We start from the raw sequence: 25,421 nt of genomic DNA on the forward strand, positions 1-25,421 counted from the left end.
AAATTACTAATCCATGTGACAAACCTGGTTGGCAGCACAAAAAAGCAATACTATTTCCCCCCATTGCCTTTATAGACTTTGCTGAATTGTTTTGCAAACTGCCTAAACCCAAGTCCTAGATAATCCCCTGCTAGCAGCTTCCATTCCGTTGTGGAATTTAGTACTTAGAGTCCCTATTGCCACAAAGAGGTTCCTAATGGACTAATACTTTCATGGCTCAGAAAAGAGTTTTCTCAACCTTAGGGATTAGACATATAGCCCAATGGATGTCAAGGAAACTCATTTTAAGTTGAAGGCAAATACTTCCATGATATCTGTCCCAACTCCCAAAGAAACCTACATAAATCCTGCCATAAAACTCTTAAAAATGGCTATTTTCTTTTAGTTTGCATAGACGGCTAGCCAGCTAAGGTTACATATCTCCCTGTTAGGACAATTAGGCACTAGAGTAACCATGTTGTCCCACAAAAAATGACCATGTTGTCCAAAAGACAATATAATGCTTCCTGAAGTTCACCAAGCCCAGGTTACCCTGCCTCCTAAAATCTCTGTGAGGTCCATTCCTACCTCTGCCTGCGTTTGCATCCTAGGTTAGGTGGGGGAATAGGCAAGGATATTCCTGGCCACGTACCCCACCCCACTTCCAACAGTGCTCAAAGGGCCAATGTTGCACAGAGCTCACCTTGATGCCTAGATCACACAGAAGCCCTGCAAACTAGTCTCTCCCCCTAGTTTGTCTGCAGTCTGTCCCCCACGCCAACTCTCCTGTCTATAGCTCCAAGATGGCAAGTCAGATGGCTCCTAGATGGATCTGTCCAGGGTGACCCGCATGGAGGGCTACTCCACACCAGGTGCTTTACACATGGTGACTCCTTTATCCTCAGGGCCAAGGCAGGATTCACCCCCCCCCTCAGCCCACTTTTCCGTACTTTGAACCATCTGACGATGCCAGACCACAGCTCCCAACAGAGTGAGACCCACACACCCCAGCAGGGTCTGCTTGCATTTCCAGCCTCATCTGACCCACACCCTCCATCTCCACCCTCTACTCCAGCTTTTCCAAACTATTTGCACGTGCTGTTCACTCTGCCTCCTCTCCTGGGAGGTCCCCAGGGGCCCCTCAGGTTTCTCTTCTCCTCTCCCCCTCCGTGTGCTCTTATAGTGCCACGTTCATCCTTTACCAACCACTCAGTGCTTTGTGCTGACATCAGAGGTGACAGTCCTAGGGTGTGACCTTCTCCAAGGCAACAGCTCTGGCTGTCCCAGTAGCTGCCCCTCTGTCCCTATTGCTCAGCAGGGCATAGCAAGATGGTCCACACACCTTTAGCGCTAAGGAATGTGCTGTGGCAAACCGTCAGTGAAACTTTTAAAGGCAAACACAAAAACAAAACACAGACTTAGAGGCTTGTCCCAAAATGACTCAGTTAGGTCCCTTATGGGTATGGGTGGGGATAGGAAGCGGTTTAAGGGACTTTTTAAAGGTTCTGCCCATCAAGGATTTTTTTCCCCATCAAGCATCAAACATTGCAACCAAGAGAGGAGGACACACAGATGCTCGCCCGCTAATGGGTTTATGAAGCAAGCCCATTTCAGATTTAAATTTGGCAAGAGATGATCCTCAGAGTGGGAACTCAAGAGTCTCCAATGCATTGTAAAAGCAAAGAGATGACAAACTGAATCTTCAACTCAGTCTGGTTTTGATTGTTGTTTCCTATGAGTATAGGGAGGGGAAGAGGGAGCAAAGAGATATTTGAAAGGAAGTTCAGTTTTTTCATTTTAAGAAGGGAGTGCACGCAGTATTGCTGCAACCGTTCTGGCCACCCCTATGACAGGGAAAACCGTATGTAAACCTGGCTGCACTCCGCACAGCGCTAGTCTTACCATTCGAGGATACATTTCTGTGGCATTAAATAAACCCAGATATCACTAGCAATGCAGCAGGCAAAACAAAGATAACAACTGAATTCATGGTAATCATTTAAAATGTAAAATACCATTCCCAAATCCCATAAAATGGCCACAGATGTCCGGTGCACACTAATCTAGGAGGAACCCCACGGTACTATAAAAATACACAAAATGCACATAAAAATACAACTCTACTATTATGTAAATTTAACCTTAAGCTAATATGCTACCTAACACAAACAATGTATTAAATCAATTTTGCTCACCTTCTTAGAACTTAATGAGCCTCGCAGGGGCGATTTGGATACCCCACTCCTCATTTACAAAGCTGTCCGAGGAGACGCATGTTAATGCTCTTCCTGTCTCTCTCCCCTCACTTTGCTCGTAGCCAGCACCGGCAGGCAGAGCCCGCTGTACAGAGGCTGGCCTTCGAGTGTTGTTGTAGGATTACAACACATACCTGTGCTACGTTCAGGGAAAAGCATTTTTAAAATATTTGCCAATATTCCTCTACTCCTGCCAGTATTCAAAGTCTCAAGAGCAGCTGCACCTGCTCAGTATGCTTCAGAGTCATCCAGTCCATGAATGAGAAGCATAAATCAGTATTTTGCCTTGTAAGGATGCGGCGGAAAGACGCAGAGCAGAAGAGTGTGTAGGCAAGTCAGGAATGGGCATCACAAGGGCAGCTTCATGGAAAGATCGACAACATACACAAACCTTCCCACGTGACTCAAAATCAGGTTGACAACGAATTGCCTCGATTTGAGGCTCTTAGGGGTTCCCGCTTCAATGATTAGATAGAATAACTAAAAAGCGTTCCTCATTTGTATGAACACAGGTTTTTCATAAGCATTTGAGGTTCTGAGAGAAGATTTTTAGAACATTCTAACATCCTGCAGGTCATCTTGTTTGTTCTATGAATTTCCTAAGTTTGCCATTCCTTTTTTAGGACAAGTTAAAGGAAAGCCTAGTCTTAACCACTTCAGTGACCACAAAAATCCTAATTAGTGAAAGCCAAAGAAATGGGAAACTTCTGGCCTCAAATTTCAATTGCTAAATCTACAAACGATTACTAGGTAGGGCCCCAAAATGTCAGGGGCCTTCTTCTGTTCACACTTCCAAGTAATCAAGTGTTAGAGGAAAAGCGGTCCCCAGGAAAGATTCACCTTTTGGGATACAGAAAAAGAACCCCTACTTCTGTACAAATGTGGCCCACAGAGATCTTGTCCCCCATCCCTGACCAGAGATTCCATCACTGGAAGGAACTAAATGTAGAATGTCCCTGTCACCCCATGACAGGACTAGAGGTGAATACCTAGAGACTTGCTTTATAAAGAAACGCACATTAGTCTGTATTTTTCCCATTTGTGTAGGTTCACTTTACATTCACACCTTCAATAAAGGACACAGCAAAGTTTAACATCAAGAACTTTCTCAAGAGAGGAAAACTCCGCCCCCCCACACCTCTGAAAGCATATCACCTTTGACCTCCGAGAAGCCACTTAACCATCAACTACCTCAGCTTCCACGCATCCATGAACTTGGCACAACAATGGTAAAAAGACAAAATGAAAAAGTTGATAAGCAGATGTAATTTGGACGAGAAACCATGAGAGAAATGGTGTAATTAGGATTTACTAGAAGCATTTGTAGTTTCTGATATAGGTTCATTGGTTGACTCTGACTTCAATCCATGGAGGGAAAGATGAGCAAGTCCGCCCACTCCAGCTAGGCATCACCACATATCCCGTTACACCTAGGAAAGCACTTCCATGCCTTCCAAACCTCATCCTCTCTTGGAAAGAAATAATTTGAAAATATGAAAATGTTATTTTACTGTACCCATATTTATCACTAATCCCCTGCTTTTAGGATGATAAGAAACTTCAGTGGGGACAGGGATGTAGAAAGCACAGAAGGCAGGAAGCCTCTGGTGGCCAAATTCCACTGCAGCTGTGACATGGCCTCTGTGCTCTAAAGAGAAACAGGCTTCACAGATCAATGAGGATGGGATTCATTGCTGTAAACATACACGGCATTTTGGCAAATCTTCACGTCTGACACATTTCCTGTCCTTATCTCCCACATGGCTTTTTTTTTCCTCTGGGTTCCCAGCTGCTCCATTTTTCTTCCACCCCTGGAAGAAAGGGGAGACCGCGCCTGTCACCCCACCCCCTGGCTCACCATCCTTTGAGAAGAGACTTCAAATCCCTGCCAGCTCTGTGGCTCCAAAACCCACTACCATGTTGGCATCTTGGCCAAGTATGAACCCCAAGTGCTACCCCCTTTAGGTTTTGCTTCAGGACATTATCTCTCTTTTTTTAGAATAAAGAGAGAAGAGTTCTTTAAAGGCTAACCAAGAAAGAAAAAGGATCAAAGTCCTTTTTTCCTACCATGGTTTGTAGACCTCACTTCTTCAGGTCCAACCAAAAAGTGAAGTGAAATCCAACTAAGGTGCCAGCTTCAGTCCAAGGCAAAATCATCCAGGTGAAGTTGAGTGCCGGACCTTCCTCTTGTGCCCCTGCCTCTTTCCTGACTTCTGATGCTCACCTGGCTCCTCACTTAACCCCTCCCTGGACATCCCACCCACCACGCCATCCCCAGGTCTTAGGACAGCCCATCTGTCTAGACAATGTGCCAACTCGCGGACTTCTCTTTCACATTCCCTCCAACAGACACCTCACTTTCCCCCCATCCTGTATTCCACCACCCCAGGGCCCTGCACCTGCTTCCCAGAGGGCTGTCTGGCACCTAATTCAAAAAATTGGCTACTACAACCTTATGGAAGTGAATGTGTTACCCTTCACAAGGGCACTGTCATTTTCGCATAGGACTCACGGACATAAAACCCAAATTAAAAAAAAAAAAGGCAAATGATTTATACTGAATTGTCTGCATACCAGCTTCTGACCTCAGACACATCACTTAATTTCTCTGGGCCTGCCTCTGGGTCCTGCCTCAGACTATTGTTCTGAGAATTAAATGACACATACACAATACTTACGCAGCACCCAGCACCTTGCGAGTGCTCCGGCAGGTCAGTTATCAGTATTAACCTTCCCCACGACCTCCCGGGATAGGTATTGCTGGGCTCATCTTAAATCAGAACACAGACGCTCAGCAAGATGGAGTAATTTGCTCAGGATCACAGGGTTGATAAGAAGCAGAGGAGGGATATCACCTCAGCCTATCAAGTGACCAAAAATCCATGCTGTTTTCACCACACCATTAAGAAATGAACCTCTAATGGTAAGACCATGGCTACCCCACAGGCAGTGGGGTTGCACTGCAGGGTCTGTGGTCTGAGGATTTCCTCAACTATAAAATGGGAACAATTTACTTGGTGATAAGCTGCTGACAGATAGATGTGTTCACGGCAAAAGCTACAGTGTCTTGTGAGGGAGGCTTCTAGAAAGGATCCTATATTAAGAAGGGCAGCAAACCTAATGGTTGAAGATCCTTCTGATATTAGAGGTGGACACTTAATAGAACATTGATTGTCAGGCTAGAGACTAACAATGCTTGTTTAAGAAACCTACTATCAGAGCCAAAAATATTGCTAATGATCCTGATAATGTCTGGTTAAAAATTCTGAATTAACTCTTGGCAGTCCAATTTTTAATCTCCAAAATATTCCTGCATACCTAGCCATTTTCATGATATATTAATATTACAAATCTAAAGTTAGACCTCCTTCCTTTCTGGCTTGCCCTACATTTGAAAAGCATTCACTATTCTACCGAAGCAGACTTCCCTCAAAATAACCTCATTATTCTCTACTTCCACAATTATGTCATTGATATAATTACCACCATCATGACTTTAGCAGCTATTTGTTGTGCTATAATTTCCAGATGAATCTCTGGTGTAGAAACAAAATAGCCACAATAAGATAATTAATTACAACTCTACTATTACTAAAGCAGAGTGGCTGGAATTAAAACTAAAATTTTTAGTATTTCACTTTTAATACCTTGTTCATCATTGTAGTGAGCAAATAATTACTATAAAGGTGCTTATTGTTAGTTTATTTTGTTTCTGATAGCAACTTCTTTTAATTAGTCCTTTGCAATAACTACTACTCCAAAGTTTTGAAAGACCACTGTATTGTAACGGACTGCATATCAATGCTACTACTGATCAGACTTCAGGATTCCGTCCTGGTTCTGCCACTTACTAGCACAAACCTGAGCAAGCTACTAAACTTCATTGTGCCTTCTGTCTGCTCACCAAAAAAACAGGAATAAAAACATAAAAACAGAACCTACTCCTAAATTATTGTGAGAATTAAATTGGGTAACTTTAATGTAGAGTTTCACAGAACACCTGGGATTTAGTGATTGCCAAGTATACTAGCAATTATTTTTTTAACTTATAAAAGCACAAATATCTCAGAGGTTTAATATTTAAAATTTTACTCAAAAGTCTGCAGTCTCCACACAAAAACAGACAGACCTCACATCTTACATCAGCAAAGCTCCTGCCACCAGCTGCTGCTTTCTCTGCAGACACACTCCGACTAGTCAAAAGGCAGTTACAAACATCCACCTAACACGTGTTCTGGGGAAATAAAACTTCTTTCTCCACAACTCAAGGAAAGTGGACTTGTTTTCTGAGAAAATGGAACAAGCTGAGCCCAGGACAGCAGATCCTAACTAATTGGTACTAATTACTGGGCATTTTTTGAGGCTGGTGAAGCTGAGATTTTATTAGTAAACAAACTTCACAAGGGAAAAGTAAAGCTCCTGCCTCCCCCGTTCCTCATACCATACTAAGTGAATTTTGTCTAATTAATTTAATTTTAGAAATATAATAACTAATTTCAGACTTCCCTTACTGTTTGACTCCATTTGGGCCTCAATGTATTTTGGTTCTTGAAAAACCAACCCTAACACCTTAAATGAAACCAAAGGCAAAGGCACATAGTAATTTGCCCCAAAAGTACTTCCTCGCTGCCACAGTTTGACAGCACATTAACTGACCAAGGATAAGAACAAATTAAGATGTCAATGTGCCTTTGGAATAGTAAACAAATATAAATAAACAGCAGACAAATATAAGCCAATGGTGATAACCAACATATTACACTTCTGATGAAAGATCTAGGATTCAGCTACCAAGTTGCAGTGAGTGTGCACAGAGACGAAAGAACATTTCTTGATGATATAGCCCTCAATCAGCCAACCAGGACCACTAAAAATACCATATCCGAAATTGTGTGGGAGGTATTTAAAAAAGCATTAGATCACTGCAGTCCTTAGGAGACAAAGAACTAGTGAGAGCCATAAGATAACAGTTCACACCAACATTTACTGGTGAGAAAAATAAGCTTAGTGCCCAAGACACAAAGATGAATCAGAAGGACCCAGTCCTCACAGACCCACCTCCATCAGCAGGGCAGATGCAAGATGCTGGAGGCAGCAAAGGTCATTTCCAGCTGAGATCATCAGGGATTGAGAGGTGGGATGTGAACAGGTTATTGAAGGAAGAGCTAGGATTTGAACAGAAGGACAGAGGAAGGAAGGGAAGGCAGATGTTCTAAATCACATGACAACCTGGGCAATGTCTGGGAGCTGAGGAGTTCACCGGTTTGAAAGAGGAGGGACTCTTCCCACCAGATTCCCAATATTCTAGGCAGGGCCCCATAGAGAACAGTCCTTATACACAGTCTGTAAAGTATTGTTAATATTTTAAGTCCAGGAGAAATCATAACCAATTTGGGAATAATAAATATAAATTAAGCTATACCATAACTTTAAGTAACACATCACTTTTAATTTTCAATGCATGCCAGTGTCCTCTGTTCCAGAAAACAATTTTATTTTCTCTGTTCCTGCCATCTTTCTGACCTGTCCCCTTTCACGGCCAGCTCTCTAGAGGGTTTCTCTCCTTATTGGCAATGCTGTTCAGCCTCAGATTCATAATGACCCTTTGGGTGTGGATGACTCTTAAAGGTACAGCTCTGACCTCTCTACTCAATGTCATTTCCAAAGTGAACTTCTGATTTCTCACAAATCTGATTTTTCCCCTACAATTTATATTCGTTACCATTATTTACCCAGTACCTTTGACTTGAAAACCTCTATATCTCCTGCCCCTCATTCAGTTGGTCCCCAAATTTTCCTAATTTTCTCTTGAGATGTCTCCTGCATTCACCCACCCTTCCCCTTCCTGCTGCCCCCCTATCTCCCTTCCCACCAACCTTTCCAATCCTTTTTCATACTGCCCCACCTCCATATTTCATGCTCCTGTCCTAAAGCATTATGTATTGTCTGGGAGACAAGATCCATCCTCCCCTACCACTGTGCTGTTGCTGACCTGGTTACTGCACTGGAATGCCAAACCCCCTGCCCACATGTCCAGATAATTCCTACCTAACCTTCAAGGGCAATGTCAGTTGCTACCTTTTCCATGAAGCCATTCTAAAATCCTCTGAACTCCAACACCACTTCATCCAGTACCACCTGGCATTTGCATCCCTTGTATATGTGTTCTTACTCCTACAGAGTAACCTCCTAAAGGAGCATCTCAGTAAAAAAAAGTAATCAAATCAACATGCTAATGAAGTACCTTCTGGCATGGAAGCATTATGCCAAGAGTTATGGAAGATACAAGAGCATCGGCCGACAGCTAATTTGGAAAATTATGCTCAACCCATACAAAAATAAAGCAGTATTACCAATAACTCTTTCTAAGCATCATATACAGATGTTAGCTGAAGTCATGAAAATATAGAAGATCTCAGAAAAAGTGGGTATCCTTAACAGAATGAAAGGGTGGAGGCAGCACACTGCCACGTTCATGCTGGGTTCTACTCCCAGCTCTGGCTTTGTGACCTTGGGCAAGTCATTGAGCCTCCATGTGCCTCAATTCCTCACCTGTATATTCAAGGTAGTAATAGTACCTTTGACCCTACTCTGTGGGATTGTCGTGAGGATTACGCACACACTGTAAGTAAAACAACTAGTCCTGGCATACAATTAGTGCCATAAATGTTAGCTAGTCTTATTTTTACTGTTGTGTCAATGTTTTATATGGGGGGGAAAAAACACTAGGCAGATATTTGGTAGTAAAGATGCCTAGAAGGATTTTTACTAGAAAGAGAGACTTACCATTTTATGGTCAAGCCAGATTTACTACACTTCCTGACAGGGACTCTGACTGACAGGTAGGGTGAAACTCACTGGGGGTGGCTCTCTGTGCAATGATTGGATCCCCTGCAGACACAACAGGCACACGGACCACTGAACCAAGCACAAAGCTTCCAGCCAGCAAAGGGCTCATCCACAAGCAGCCATTGTCCCCAGAAACAACTCCACTATTGTCATCCAGATGGGCACCGAATGAAACCTTTTGACTTACTCATTTTGGTCGGTGGTTCTGTGTAGACACAACCACAAATACAATTAATTGCTGCAAAAAAAATATCTAGAATTGTGTGCTAAATTTAGTCTGATAAGCAAGCTTTTGGGTTCAGCTTTTTAAAAGACACTAATCCATGACATTCAGTTGAACTAAGCATATAAGAGTCCATTTCAAAGACCGTCATATCATATAGTGACTTATTTAATAATGGTGTGGGAAACAGCTGTGACCGAAGGGTATCGACATCTGTCATTTTTCCCTGCAAAAAGTTAAAATGCATTAAACATAAATTGCCACAAATATCTCAACTTAAACTTGTGTTGCCGACACATATACATACACAGTGAAATGAAAACTGCTAGTATACTTGATGTTTTATTACTTTTTACTAAAAGTATTTATAGCTCAAAGCTGCTTGGTATTCACATGTCAAAATTGTTAGAGTGGTAGGAATAACAAATTCTGTCATCTGATTTTCGGATAAAATATTGAAGTTACAAGAATTACAGCAATAAGGCTGATGCTATACAAGAAAAAATGAATCGAAAAATGTCCCTTTTTCCATGGTTGGAATCTCTATTTTTACTCACTACCTATAATACTGGCATGGCTACTTCAGCAAGGTCCCTTCACTCCAGTGTCAGGGAAGGTTAGGAGGGTAGGCTGCCAAAATGAACACCCCAAAATCTCAGTGGCCTGATGCAATAATGGCTTATCTCTTCTTCACACTGCATTCCCGTGTAGCGTGGTAAGGGTGGTTCTGCTCTACAGGGTCACTTAGGGACCCAGGCTCTTTCCATCCTGTGGCTCCATCACACCCTAGGGCTTCAGAGTTCTCCCATGGACCTCCTGAAGTCAGCCAGCAGATCAGAAAGAGAACAATGTGGAAATGCACCCCCATCCTGAACTGCCTCTCCTTCCCACACACATCCCATCAGTGAGAACCAGCCACGTGGTCACATCTAGATATAGAAGGTGGTATAGTACAGCAACTGTCAACTGGGACATTTGGCAATGTCTGGAGACATCTTTGATTGAACTAGCCAACTGGCACCTAGTGGGTGGAGTCCAGGGATGCTACTAAACATCCCACAGTGCAAGGACTGTCTCCCCACAACAAAGAATTATCCAGGTCAAAATGCTGAGCATTTGGTGAGCATCTAGCCCTGCTGCTGCAGTCACATAACATATCCATGCTCAGGTCTACCATCATTTCCTGCTAATGTGCACTCTACTCCATCCCAACAAACCCATGTGTTAATCATTTGTTCATGCATTCGCTTGTTTGCACCTCCATTCATTCATCCAAACACTTGAACAAGATGAGGTTTCTCTCTTAGTCCATTTGTGCTGCTATAATAAAATACCTTAGATTGAGTAATTTATAAACAGTAGAAATTTATTTCTCACAGTTCTGAAGGCTGGGAAGTCCAAGATAATGGCACTGGCAGATTCAGTGCCTGGTGAGGAATCTCTGCTTCCAGGATAGCACCTTGTTGTTGCTTCCTCACATGGCTGAAGAGATGGAAGTTTCTGGCAGCGCTCTGAAGCCTCTTTTATAAAGGCATTAATCCCATTCACAAGGGCAGGTCCCTCATGGCCTGCTCGCCTCTTACAGGCCACACCGCTTAATACCATCACCCTGGGGTTTAAGTTCCAACATGAATTTTGGAGGGACACATACATTTAAATGCTGGCAGTCCCTACAGTCAAAGAATTCACAATGGAGCAGCAGAGGCAACCATAAGCAGAATTACCACATGCAGGGGTAAGTGGGATTAAAAAGAGCAAACAGAAGGAAAATTAATTCCACCTGAAGGAGTTGCAGGAGGATCCATAGGGCAGGTGAAACGGAAATGGAGTCTCAAAGGAAGTACTGTTGCCCCTCCATACCCACCGGTTTCACGTGCCTGGATTCAACCAACTGGGGATTGGTTGAATAGTCAGGAAACAAAAAAGAAAAGAATGGTTGCGTCTGTACTGAACATGTCTTTTTCTTGTCATTATTCCCTAAACGATGCAGTATAACACTTACATTTACATTGTGTTTACATTTACATTGCATTCCCATTATATCTGCATAATATTTACATTGAATTAGTATTATAAGTAAGCTAAAGATGATTTGAAGTATAAGGGAGGATGCGCAGAGGTTATATACAAATACTACTCCATTTTATGTAAGGAGCTTGAGCATCCATGGATTTTGGTATCTGAGGGGGGTCCTAGAACCAATGCCCCATGGATACTGAGGACAATTGCACATACAGTACTTAAGGCTTTTCGTCAAGATGTTGTGTTTTAGGGGAGGGGGGAGAGGAAGGGCAGGGAGAAAGGGCGTTCCAGGAAAAGGGAACTACATGAACAAAGGAATGGAAATATGAAAGAATATGATTTTTTTCCACTTACCTAAGGGAACAAGATTGTAAAAACATTTTCTGTTCATAGTTTTTTAGTAGCGTACTCACAAAAGTCATAAGCTCCCAGCATCTGTTTGAATCTCTTGTGCCACTACATACACTGGTTTTCAGTCCAGTGATCCTTCAAGAAACAATTCACAGCACCAGACTTCACAGAAACCTGCATTAGCACAGGGCAAAGCTCGGGTAATAACCAGAAATCTCACTGCAAATTTCCCAACAGAACTTGCACCCACTGTTTCAAACAGCACTGCCTTTAAGTCAACATCAAACTGATCCGGACAGATGGGTAACCAAATTGTCCACCTTTGTTCCTAAAGCCAGGCCAGTGTAGAAGTCAGATCTCTTCCTAGATTGTTACACTGAACCAATCTTCAAAATTCTTTTGATCCCTAATCCCAGTTATGAGTATGGCTCCCAGGCTCCCAGGCGGTTAAGAGGAAAGACTCTACAGACAGGCTTCCAAGGGTCAGATCCCAGCTCCGGTGTAAACACACCATGGAACCTTGGACAAGTCACCTCACCTTCCCAGGTTCTACTGCCTCCCAAATAACATGCTTAAAACACTTCAAACTTAAGGCACCCAAAGCACATAATAAACACTATCTGCTATTATATTTGTACTACACTTATCACCCCAACCCCTAAAATTGTCTTTCAGTTGTCATGAAATAAATTGTAGAATCCAACATAGTTCAGGAAGGAAAATATCTGATAAACATCCATGTCGTCTTGTAGAACATTATTAATAACAACTTCAATTTGCTTTGGGCAAGATGTTCTTAATTATGAAGCCAACACTACCACGTAAACAACAGTTGTTCTCGATTTTGAAGCTAAAATTGAATTTAAAAAATACCATACGCCTACACAATTCTTTACCCCCGTTCATCTCTTTACTCACTCTTCCCCCCTCAAACTGTTGTCTCTCTCTCCTTTTCTTATTTTCACTGTGATCAGCTTTGAGAAAACAAAGTGTATTTAGCTGTTAAGTAGTATAGATTATATCGAACGACACTCAGTCACCTCACACTAAAAAGCCTCATAAAAAGAAGAAATTTATCTCTTTACAAGTCGGAATCTCTAGGGAGAAATAAAAACGAGGGAAGCAGACTCCAGAACCCACAGGACAATGAACCTGTTCAGAACTCCTTCCCCGATGGAGAGGGGAGAATTCCAGATTGCCAGAAAACAACCTGCTTCTAAGGTTTTAGTTGAAGTGACACCATGTTCACCTTTCCTAAAAGTGGTAACAGAATCTAATGGCATTGCCCTTTGCAAGTCAAAGACAGGGAATCAAATGAAAGCTGAGGCACCCAGAAGAACCAGACTGAATCAGGTTTGGAATTCAAAATTGATTACCACTGCCCTCCTGGTTTATAAGGAATTTTAGATTGCTCGCATGACCTCCCTTTTCAAGTCTCACTGCAGACTGGACTCGACTCCAAAGGAATGTTATCTTAAAGAGCAATAAAGAAAGGGCTTGGCATTTCCATGGAGAGGCTCTACAAATAAGGTGAAAGGAACTTGGGGTAAAATCTGACATATCCTTATTTCCTACTTAGTGAAGACATACTTCCTTGAAAATTAACAAGCTTCTTATAGGATGGTGTGACTGCCTTGCGGATGCAATTCTCAAGTATCTTACAAGCCCAAGGGTGCGTGCACAATTAATTTTTAATAGATTTGACTCCACTGTTGAAGAAAAGAGAGTAAACTACGGGGTTAGCATCCCAAATCCCCAAATCCAAAATCTTTAAATCCGCAATGCTCCAAAATCTGAAACTTTTTGAGCACCAACATGATGCTCAAAGGAAATGCCCATTTTGGATTTTCCGATTTGGGATGCTCAACCAGTAAACACAATGTTTGAATGTTAAGTATAATGCAAATATTACAAAATCAAAACAAAAAATCTGACATCCAAAACACTTCTGGTCTCAAGCATTTCAGATAAGGGATTCTCAACCTGTACTGACTCTGCAGGGAAACACTCTCTGAACTAATATTTAGCACATTGTGTGTAGAAATGAAGGCAATTTACTAAACGTATTCTGTTTGCCTAAAAGATTCCCCTTCCATAGACAAGCTATTTATCTTAATATTAGGTGAAGTAATAGACTATGAAGAAATCTGGCTTATCAGTAACAGTGAATACAAGCGCATATCTTGGTGTGTATAATGATTACACGGGAAAGAGTCACACAACTGTCTGGCAACTGCCTTCAGGTGCTATGTGCATGAGATTTACAGAAATGGCAACCAATAAATTAACTACCATTTCTGGAAATTTGCTGCAGGTCCCAAGGAGAAACATAACACAAAGGGTTATCAGTTGAGCCATCAGCTAAATACTGGAAGAATCTGTGGCCTTAGCAGTTTCCACCAATCGCACGTGTTAGTAATGGAGACTCAGAGAGAGGGAAGGCTGGCAGATTGGAGCCCAGCTCCCAAGCTCTCCGCTCTGTGGTGGAGCCAGGCCTGGTTCCCTTCCCAACCCCACCTGGCATTACAGACTCATCATGACATCCCTCTGGCATCTTTGGGACGGCAATACTGGGGACTGTGTACACAGCCCCCCCCCCCCAGCCCATGCTACCATCATGTTTACAACATGGGCATGTTCCAGAAGCACCCATCCTAGCTTTGAACAAAAGACTGGGTAATTTGTCTGCTAGCATCACGTGGTTTTACCAAGAAGGAAAAAAAGCAGTCAAGAAGAGCATAAGCTCATGCATAAATACACTCCAGATATCAGCACAAGAAACCCAGAGTGTGTTTGAATGCACGCGTTTTCAAATTAGCTACAGAAAGGCCCAGAGAGACCACGGCACAGACTGGTTCAAATCTTTTTTTTTTTTTTTTTCAAATCTTACAATGATCAGCACCTTGGCCTGAACTGGAATGCAGGCCTGAGTCCCCTCACACTTCTCTGTGCAGCCCTCAAGGTTATTTCCGAAGAATAAACTGCTTCCACCATTGCAACAAGTCTTTATTGAGTGCCTACTGTGTACCAAGCCCTGGGCAACAACACTACCAGGCATGGCAACTGCCACTGTTTAGGGGACTTTCTAAAGATCTTACTAACTTTGTATTTATATTGTATCATCTAGTTTCCTTGTCTTTATTTAAAAAGCTCTCCTCTTCTTAACTATAATAATAAAGATTTTATTCCAAAATGCAGACATCCAAATAAAGGAATCAACAAAGCTATGATGGCTGCTCCCCTCTCATTCTGCCCAATTTTCTTTCTTAGGATGGCTGTATCTCTAACGATGTTAGATGTTCACAAACCTGCTTCAGGATGCCGACCGACTCTCACAGAACAAGACAGAAGGGTCACCAACTTGTTCCAATTCTCCTGGGACTGTTCTGGTTTTAAAATGGAAAATTGTATGATGCAAGTATGCTCTTGGGGCAAACTTGGGGGTCACCCCACCCCCAAGAAACCAGATCCCAGGAAAGAGGAAGTCCATTGCAGGATGTCCTTCCCTGCACCCGGGAAGGGTGAGGCCACCGGGAAAGGAAACAGGGATCCCTTAAGGACAGCTCGGGTTGCCTGTGGGCTAGCTCAGGACCTCTTCCCTGCGGCCCTGTAGTGCCTTCAGCTCCTTCCAGCTTTCTCCAGCCTCCTCCTGAGAAGGCCAATCATTTAACCTCCAGACCATTTAAGCAAAGCTTTACAAAGACTTTCCAATGACAAGACTCCAATGATAATGACACGCAAAAGAAAATCTTATGTAAATGTTGAAGGCTGTAGTTCCTTGAACATAGTCATCTCCTTAGCTAGCTTAAGGCCTTCTTCAGGTTAGAGGATGCCTATTGCTCCCAATATTTCCAGAATTGAGCATAAGACTGGTAGATGACAAATAAAATGGACATTAATAACAGCTACCATGTGTTTAGTGCTTACGATGTGTAGGGCGGCACACTAAGCACTTTATATAAGTCTCTCTTACTCTCCCAATAACTCAATGAGGCTGATACTCCCCCATTTTGCAGCTGAAGAACCCAAGGCTCAGTCAGACCTTGCTTATTCAAGGTCATATGGAAGAGCTGAAATTTAAACTCAAACCCTTTAAGAATTTCATGTTTTTAACCTCTCACCTGAATGAGGGCCATGTAAGGTGGGCATATATAGGAAGGATGAAGAATTGGGAGAAGAGTTTCAGATACATCCCTTTTATTGTCTACTCTTTTAGCTTTGTCATTCCAGAAAAAAAAAGCAGAAAACCAAATCAATTTTGAGTTAAGTATTAATACATACCTGAAGCTAGGCAGTGGAGATTTTTGTTAGAATTGTGCCTGGCAAAAAGTAGATACTCAATATTTGAATAAATTTAATGCATACAATTGTTTACCCAATAGGTGGTTTAAATCATTGACAGTCAGTGTTTTAAATGCTATTTTACACACCACGACAGGTGACTAGATGGATCCCCACCTTAGGTTTCTGAAGTATCAGTGTGAAGGAGTGGATGGGAGGTATTTATCCCAGTTTAGGACCGCTCTCCACCCACACGGCTGCATTAGCTACTACCCACCTAAAATGACAGGAATTCTATGTCTCAGGCAATAAAAGGGCAAATTGTCCAAAGCACAGAGATTTATCCACATGTCCTCCAGCCACTTTTAACCTCATATTATTAATCTACAAGGAAGCAATTTGCAAGCCTACCCCAGAACAGCACAACTGCAAAAGAGTATCACAGCAAATGATTTGTTTTTGGGACATGCACCTTAGCTCCATTCACAACCCTTCCAACTGACAGGGTTATTTTAATGTTAGTGTATTTCTGGCCATTTTCTCCAAGTAGCTGAACATATTTCCCCCTTTCATAATAACACTTTCTATAATTATCCAGTGTTTTGAGTGTCAAAGAGTTTCTATCACGTGGATAAATATTCCAAATTAAAAGAGCTGAGGTGAAGCAGATGTATGTGTATCACAAAGGTAGTGATGCCTTGAGTTAATTATGAAGGGAAATGGGGTGGTCAGTTATGGGGAACCATCACCCCATCACGTCAAACACAGACATCACAGCCTGCTCCCTCAGCCTGTGCAGTGGCCTGATGGTTTATAAAGTCCTAATGCTGCTTGTCACCAAAGAGAGCTTTTTTTTCTTACTTTCTTTTTTTATGGGGGATGGTGGGGAAGAGTAGAAGGCAAATAGAAGTTAAAAAACAGACTGTTCATGACAACTAGTTTTGTTAGAAAGATGATCATCAATGAAAACATCCACTTCCCAAACATTGGTATGCACACTGCACCCTGGTAATTCTAATTTGATTCAACATTTCATCATCATTAATGCAAGTAAGAGAAGCTCTTAAAAACAAGTTTCTCTCTTCTGAACTTCCTTTAAGAGTTCAGGCCAAAAGTGTCTATAATTCCTTCACCACAGTGCATCAAAATCATTTTCTGTGTTGTCAGAGATTTACCAATGATTATTTTTTTAAGCCCGTGTACAAACGTGATAGCAAATATAAAATGGGGTCAAATCTCATCAAGCCTTCATCTTTAAGGAGCTTGCAAGACAACTGAGATCCTGCAGGTCACAACTGCTATATCTGCCAGCCCTAGGGGCCCCCTTGGAGGGAACTACGGCCCCCAGTATCTCCCCCAGCTAAGTAGGTCCCCAGGGTAAGCAAACGGCTGGAAGGGTCCCCTTCACTGGGACTCTTGGAATATGAGGCTTCATGACAAAAGACATCCTGGTGTGTCTTTTCAAAACACCTCCCTTTATACGAACTAGCTTGAGTGGGATTCCTGTTCTTTCCAATTAAACAGAAAGAAAAAGACACTTCAATCTTAGGCGATGATACAAGACAATCTATGACAAGTGCCCTTTGTAGAATGAATGAATGAATGAATGCTGAAAGAAAGAAGAGATGGAGGCAATTTTGCCAGAGAACTTTGGAGTAGTAAAACACTGCTGAGGACGAAAGTGATTGAGTTAAACTTTTTAGAAGAGCTAAGAACTTAATTGAGCTTTTAGTGACAGGATGGGGAGAGAGGAAGAGAGAGGACATTTTAGGCCACAGAATGTGCTAGAAATAAGAAGAAGGCTATGCAAAGCATTTTGGGGGAACAGTGGAGTTTTAAAGTCAGGCAGAGCAAAAGTCAAGGTCGGAAAGGAAGTTTGGAGTCAAGCTGGGGATACCTCTAAAAGAAAGACTAAAGAATATGTATGAGCTTCCTCTCACAAAAAAACAGCAGCCACTGAAGGTCATTAAGTGAGGGAATGAAGGATGTAATGGCCTACTGGTCTAAGAGTGAGAGTATTTTATAATATGGATTGGGGGTGGGAAGGTCAGGAAGTGAGGGTGACCACTGTGATAGCCCAGAGAGAAATAAGGCTCTCAGCTAGGATGTGGCAGGGGCATAGGAATTAAGGGAGATGCAGGAACTGTTACTAAGGAAGGACAGTTATCTGCAATATTAATAATAATGCTCCCTATTTCCACAGGATCTGTCGAAGCTTTCACCAAAATCCCATCAATTCTTGTCAAACCTCAGTGAGGAGTGCAGTAAGTGTGATTATCTGAATTTATAAATCTGAGTTAAGCCAGAAAAGTTATATTTCCTTGGTAGGTGGGAATGAGACAGTGGGGATGAGGGGAGCAGAGAGAGAAAATATAAGCAGAGAACACAGCATTTGTGGATTCCACTTCATCATAACTTTGCACCTATCAGTAACACATCTTCATTTGATCAGCTTCTTTGCATAAAGGTCTGATACTGCAGGGAGCCGGTGTGATGTGAGAATAAGTTTCATCACGCAGACTGTTTGCAATGAGTTTTATTTATGCAGGAATTAATACATCAAGTGGTAAATGAGGCACCTTTTCTGACTCATCTCTTCGACTCTCAGCAGATCACAGCAGCCCCCGCAGCTCCATGAAAGATGCACTCCAGTCCTCAGCAACCACGGATGCCTCGGCCTGGCCACCAGGGGCCTCAAGAGCCAGAGGACATGCAGGTCACATGTGCATGACTGAGGCCTCTCTCTTTAAATCTTACAATGACAGTGAGTCAACTAGAAAAAGAAAATCCTCAAACATAAAAGAAGTACAGGCAGTCTCCAACTTAACAATGGTTCAACTTAGGATTTTCCGACTTTACAATGACGCAAAAGCAAGAGGCATTCAACAGAAATTGTACTTCGAGTACCCCTCCAACTATTCTGCTTTTCACTTTCAGTACACTATTCAATAAATTATGTGAGATATTCAACACTTTATTATAAAATAGGCTTTGTGATAGATGATGTTGCCCAACTGCAGGCTACTGGCAGTGTTCTGGGCACATCTAAGGTAGGCTAGGCTACGCTCTGACGTTCAGTGGTTAGGTGTATTTGGTGTATTTTTGACTTACAGTATTTTTAACTGAGGATGGGTTTATTGGGACATAACCCCATGGTGAGTCGAGGAGCACCTGTACTTATTCTATCCCAACTGTGATTTCAATCATGGAGGCAGACTGACGGCTGGAACACAAAGTGGAACTCTTGAGGCCTCAGGGGAAGGAGCAGGAAAACCAACGCCTTCCTCCTTTCCGGTTTCCATGACATCATGGAGATGGGCAGTGCCAGAAACCACTTTCACACCACAAGTGTCCTGTACCTACCCAAGCCGACTTTGGTTCAAAATTAAAGTGGTAGGGATGCAGAAGCAAAATAAAATATAGAAATGCATTTTGGAGCTTCCCAAATATAGCTCAAGACTAGTCCCACAGGACCTCATTTTCCTTCTCTCTCAGTTTGTGCCTGGGCCTTAGCCCGACTCGAGGCACCCTGAATGGGTTCCTGGACCGTCTATAGCTGCTTCTTCCTGCTGGTCTCCCAGCTGCTCATCTCCCAATTCAAAACCCCTTAGGCTGCAAAACCTTGTCACTCGAGTGAAGCTGGACCAGAGGGTAGCCTCTAAGCCTTAGGTCAATACCGATGTCCCCTCAGTCACTGTGACTTGGGGACTAACACAGTTTACTGTATCACTTCTACATATGGAGGGCTGTCTTTATAAAAATGACTTTGCCAAGGTGATTACTGGGCCAGAAGCAATACTATTTTGTTAAATTCCATGCTTGTGCTTAGGATACTTATCAAGTCTTAACAATTCCAATGCATGCATGCAGTTATCACACTGTGAACAAAGATACATGAGTGACCAGCTCTTCCCAAAGCAAAATCTCTCTACAAACCACAACTGCTCAATCCAGAGCCTCTTACAATGCCTATTCCACAGTACCCAACTCTTTTTAGGGAGAGTAAGGCAAGGAAGGCTTTAGAACTTACCACCCTCCCAGTCAACACAGTTGCTGATGGAAGCACAAATGCCCCGGAACTCTCTGAGTGTTCTATTAGTCTTGTGACCAGAAAAAGCCTCTTATCCAAATTGCTTTTTCTAAATATCAAAGTAATAAGAAGGTGACCCGAGGTTACCCTAAACACATTCCTGCCCCCCTTTAGATCTTATCTGCTGCCCTGCGGTTTGCTGCAGGAGGCCACCTCCCGGGTGACACCAGGCCCACTGCCACTCTTTTTCTACCCTCAGTTGTTCCAAACAAACTCAGGAAGTCTTAGACAAGAGGCAGATGGTGAGGAAGAGAAAGTCTGTAAGTAACACCTCTCTGTTACATAATGCTAAGCACACAGCCTCCTAAAACCAGCCTTGAAAATACCGAATGGCCTTTCACTTCAGAGTAAACAAGTATTCAAAACAGGCAAAGAGAGAGGATTATAATTCCTTTATTTGATGACTGATGACCAGTGTACAATCATGTTAGTAAATATCACATCAACCTATTAGTAAGTAACAGGTTGGGCTGGGACCGGACTCTATAGGATATCTATCACTCATTTATTCAGTCAATACTGGTGTAACACCCAATACCTACCAAGCACCAAGCCAGATCCCACAGGACGCACTTTCTACCCTCACCTAGGCCAGATCACTATGGAAGTCATTAGTGCTACTCACCTGGATACACTTCTCCCTTTTTCAGCACAAGAAATATTGAATTGTGATGAAATGGGGTCATAGGCCTAGTCCTGGCCACAGTGGTGGAACCCACCTCTGGGTGGGATCACAATGCTAGAGCAACACCCTGTGGCGTTTCCATCCCACTGCTGCAGTGATCTTACAACCCCACATGTAGACGGAGCCAGTCCCCAAGTAACTACAATGAGCAGGGCCCACCTACCATCCCCGCTGGACGCAGCATGGGAAACAGAGAAATTGTATGTAGCCACTGAGATTTGGAGGTATTTGTTACTGCAGCGTAACCTATCTTGCTGATACATACATCCCTGTTTAAAAAAGAGAGAGAAACCTGCAGAAGCACCCCCTCCCACCTGTTTTCTAAATCAGATAATGCAGAAAAGCAGAATTTGTTTCAAAATTCAGGTGCAGCAGGGACTGAACACTATCTTGAAAAGCAGAGGATGCCAACACTATAGACAGGCACAAACAACTCTGAGGGAATACAGGATGAAAACAGAATGACCTCTCAACAATGGTGGAATCTAACCATATGGAATCTAGCTTAAGAGTTTAAAGACTACAAAGAAAAGGCCACTTTCTGACAACAGGCCCAGCTATTTATGAAGCAGTGAGCCCCCTAATGAATGAGGCATTCAGGTAGAGGCTGGATGGTCATATTCTTCCTCTTCACAAATCCAATCCCACTCCTTTCACCTCTCTCTAGCTTCTACTGAACTTAATTAGAAAGAAGTCTTCATTTCTCCATCTTCCTGTAAGCTCCCTGAAGGTAGTTTATTTAGTGTCTCCATCTCGCCCCCATCCACCCTTGGCACCTATCACAGAGCCCCTTATCTATCAGGTGCTGATAAAGACCTGCTGAATGAATGAATGAACACTGCAGAAAGGACTAGAGGCAAAGGTCAGTCCAATAACCTCTAGGGCTCCTCTGGCCTAAAGCTAAACATACTATTGCACACATCCGAGGGTGGGGAGCCTCTGTCTTAAAAAAAAAAAAAAAAAAAAAAGGGCATCAACACAACACTTTATTATGATTTATTACTGTACACAATTTAAAATCACAATGAAATCTAACGTTGCACTGTGGCTATTTTTGTTCTTGGACGTGCATTTACATGTGCAGGCAGCTGTTTTCCCATGTGGAATTTTGTGTGTGAGGTATTTACTCTATTAAAAAAAAACCACACCCTTATTTCTGTTGCATTATTACATTCCCTATTATCCCGTCACATGGTTTTTCTTCTTACGGCAACACGGTACACACCCTGCATTATTGCTGACATAAAAATCACTTGTCAAAATACCTCTGTCCTAGCACCATGTTACTAATCTGATCTTTCCAAAGCATTGGCCTTTGTCTTAGCTGGGACTAGATAACTCATCTACTTTTCCTAGTGATTCTTGAATGCTTTCAGTAGAAGGATAAATGCTAGGGTCACTTATGTTTTTAAAGTCACATTGTAAAACAAAACTACCCTAGAGGTGAATGACAGATCTTTCAAGTTTTTTAACTTTATTTTTCAAGGGGTTGCAGGGGAATGGTGAAGAGAAAATCTGCCACAGATGCCACAGTGGTGCAGCTGCTGCAGTGTACAAGAGAGCCCCAGTAGCCTCTGGTCTTCAGCAATCTGTCTTCCTACAAGAAAAACCCCGAGTCCCTTTCCATAACCATTCGTATCCCCTGCTACTGGCGTAGGATGCGCAGGACTCTGCCCTCTAGGAGAAAATGCCAATGCCGAAGTGTCCTGAGAAGTCTGAAGGTTACATTTTCATGGCACTCTTATCAAGATAACCCCACATCTGGTTAGGCTAACATCAAAACAGAACTATCCTTGGAAAGACAAGAACAGGCTGGAGTTTCTGGAAAAGAACCAATAACCTAAAGATAAAATGCAGAATGAGAGTCTAATGGTTCATGGCTATATAAATGGAAACTTCACCCCAGCTCCATTTTCCCTTTCTGCTCCCCACAACAGCCCTCTCCCCCACCTCCCAGTACTCACTGCTAGCTCGGCTCTCTTGATGTTGCAGGCACTGTTACAAGGAAGGGATGGGAGAAAGAGGTGGCTTCCTAAGAAGGTCACTGCATTTGACCAATGCCCTCACTGAGCACTGATCAAATGTATAATCGGTTTACAATGATACCTTTTCAACAAAGGATACCACACCTATAGACTGAAGCCAAAATATATTATTACAGATAAGAAAACAGGCATATATCCAAAGACCACATTCAGATACAGCTGCCCATGCATTGATTATATCAACCAAGTGGACTTTCTACAATCCCAAATTCACCTCGCCCCCGGTGACTTCTTCAAAAGGAAGGTATAAAGTCATTTGCAATTCCTTTCTCTGAACCAGGAGTTTCAGCAGCTCCCACATCTCCTCACAGATAGGAACGATGTGGATGCAGAAACCACCCAAACGGCCCTGTGCCAGCACTCACGGCCCAAATGACCCAGAGACACCAGGCGGCTACCCAGATTGTTGGGGGTTACCTGAATCTGTCACCGAGTCCCTTTCACCCCCTTCTGCGTGATGACATCAAGTGGAAATGGTACGCATTTGGGAGGCAAGAGGCTGACAAGCAGGAAGCACAATTGAGCCTGAGCTTTGTTCAGCCTGCAGTGAAATACACGCAGGAAGGGTTAGATACTCGCAGCAAAGAAGGAAATCCAAGCGCCCCCCAACCCCACTCTGGGCCAGCAGTGCCGGAGTGGGTGCACTGGGGGAGGTGGAGCAAGGCGGCTGAGGGGTGGAGGGCTGGCGGGCCTAGCAGGGGGTGTCACGGCTGCTAATTGTCCCTATAGGGCAAATAACCACCTCCCCCTCCTCCGCAGTCTCCCCCGCCCCCAAGTTCCCCTCAGGCGGTAAAGCCTCCACTAGCAACAGTAATCCCTCAGAAAGAAACCCAGAGGGTGGAGAATAACGCCTTGGGGCAAAGATACACTGGCAAAATACACTAGGTAAAGCCGGTCTTATGGGAATGCGGGGCGCCTAGTCACCCGCCCAGACAGACACCGGCGCTGCATTCGCGAGCATCCTTCTTTCCTTTGCCCCTGTCCGCCACCTCATCAAGTCACTGTCACTCTGTTTTGCCGATTTCTCTACTCTTTCCAAAACCGTGCAGCGCTCCCCGCCCCCACCCCACCCTAGGCGGGATCCCGAGCAGCGCCCCCCGAGTCCAGCCTGCTTTGTCCTGCCGCTGTCCTTCCCGGAGCAGGCGCCCGAGGCGCGTGTGTCGGCACAAAAGACCCCCAACATCTGGCCCCCACTGCGCCCTCTCCTCCCGGGAGGGGCGCCAGGGCAACTTCTAGGGGTGGGGAGGGAGCAGGTCGAGGGCACCGAGAGGGGGCGAGCGGGGTGTGTGCGGGCTGGGGGCGCAGCCGGGGCGAGCGCGCGCGCACGTGCACCCCCAGCGGCGCCCGGCGCGGGCACGAGGCGAGCTCCCTCGGACCGGAGCTGCAGGGGGCATCCGAGGACTCGGCGGAGCCGCTGACCGCGCCGCCCGCCCAACTCCGCCAACGCTCGGGAGAAACGCAACTCCCGGGACCGTCTCCCCCGCGCCCCGGGCCGCCCCGCCCCGCCGGACCCCGGGCTCCCCTCCCCGGGACCCCTGCGGCCCCGCCGCCCCCATCCACAGATGCCGCCCGTGACACCCGCGGCCGCTGTCCTTTCCCGCTCGCTCGGCTCCTGGGGCGGCCGCCGTGCGGGCGCAGACATCCCCGCGCGCCCTCTGCGCTCCCGACCCGGGGGGCCAGAGCAGAGAAACAAACCGAAACTCACTGACCTTGCTCCGCTGCGGGCTCGGGCGATCGCTACAGCGGCGGCCGCGGCAGCATCGCGGGGTGGTCCCGGCGCGCCCGCCCCGCTCGGCCACAGCCAGCCGCGCGCCGCGGGCCGGCGACCGCCGCTCCTCCCGCCGCGAGCCCCGAGCCGCGGGGCGGCGCTTGCAGCCCCCGCTCCCCCCGGCCCTTCGGGCGGCGCCCCCACCTGCCCCGCCGCCCTCCGCCTTCCCGGTCGGACCCCGCCGGCGAGAGCGGGGCACCGAGCGGGAGCTTTTTGTGTCACCGAGACTGAAGCACCGAAGGGGGTGGTGGCGGGAGGCCGGGCTCTGCGACCCGCGGCACCGCCCCTCCGGCGGCTCCACCTCCTTCTCTCTCCCCAAGCCCGGCTCCGGCGTGTCCCGGACGTCTGTCTGTGGGTCCCGCGTCGCCGACCGCCCCCGGGAGGAGAAGCTGCCCACCCTCCCCGGCGCGCTCCCTCGGCCCTGCCCCCAGTGCCCACCCTCGCCCAGGCCCTCGACGTCGTCCTTTCCGCCGCGCGGGAGCGGGACCTGAGCAGGAATCAGGTGTGAGAGGAGGCCGAGCCGGCGGGGAGCAGGGGCGGGGCCGAGCCGGGCCGAGGCTGGCAGGGAGGGCGCAGTCTGCAGCCCGCGACCCGGGACAGTGAGAGGGAGGAGTTTAGGTCGTCAGGTTTCCAGAAACTGCCTTTGGATTCGCGTCACCGCAGATAGTTTTTGGCTGCCCCTAAAAAGTTCACATAGTCTAGCCAGGGTGGGAGCCTGCTCTCCTAGGAGGCTCGAACTACCCGAACAGCCCACTACCTGATCCCTCGGATGGGGGACGGGGAGAGGGGAGCAAGGAGATGCGAGACTTAGGGGTTATACGGCAGCGCGAATGAACCGCCAGGACGTCGGGGCCCACCCTGTTGCTCACCGTA

The 25,421-nt window shown here is 45.0% G+C and overlaps 1 protein-coding gene across 1 annotated transcript in view; it reads right to left on the minus strand.

Moving 5' to 3' along the window:
* The window catches only part of RNF152 (ring finger protein 152), a 67,168-nt gene extending 42,622 nt beyond the window's left edge, over positions 1–24,546 (minus strand). The window contains exon 1 of the mRNA XM_045527676.1: positions 24,490–24,546. The gene's annotated coding sequence lies outside the window, so the exon portion shown is untranslated. The remainder of the gene's footprint in view (positions 1–24,489) is intronic.
* Between the last annotated feature and the right edge of the window lie 875 nt (positions 24,547–25,421).

This window comes from Lemur catta, chromosome 16 (assembly GCF_020740605.2).
Source record: "Lemur catta isolate mLemCat1 chromosome 16, mLemCat1.pri, whole genome shotgun sequence".
NCBI lineage: Eukaryota > Metazoa > Chordata > Mammalia > Primates > Lemuridae > Lemur > Lemur catta.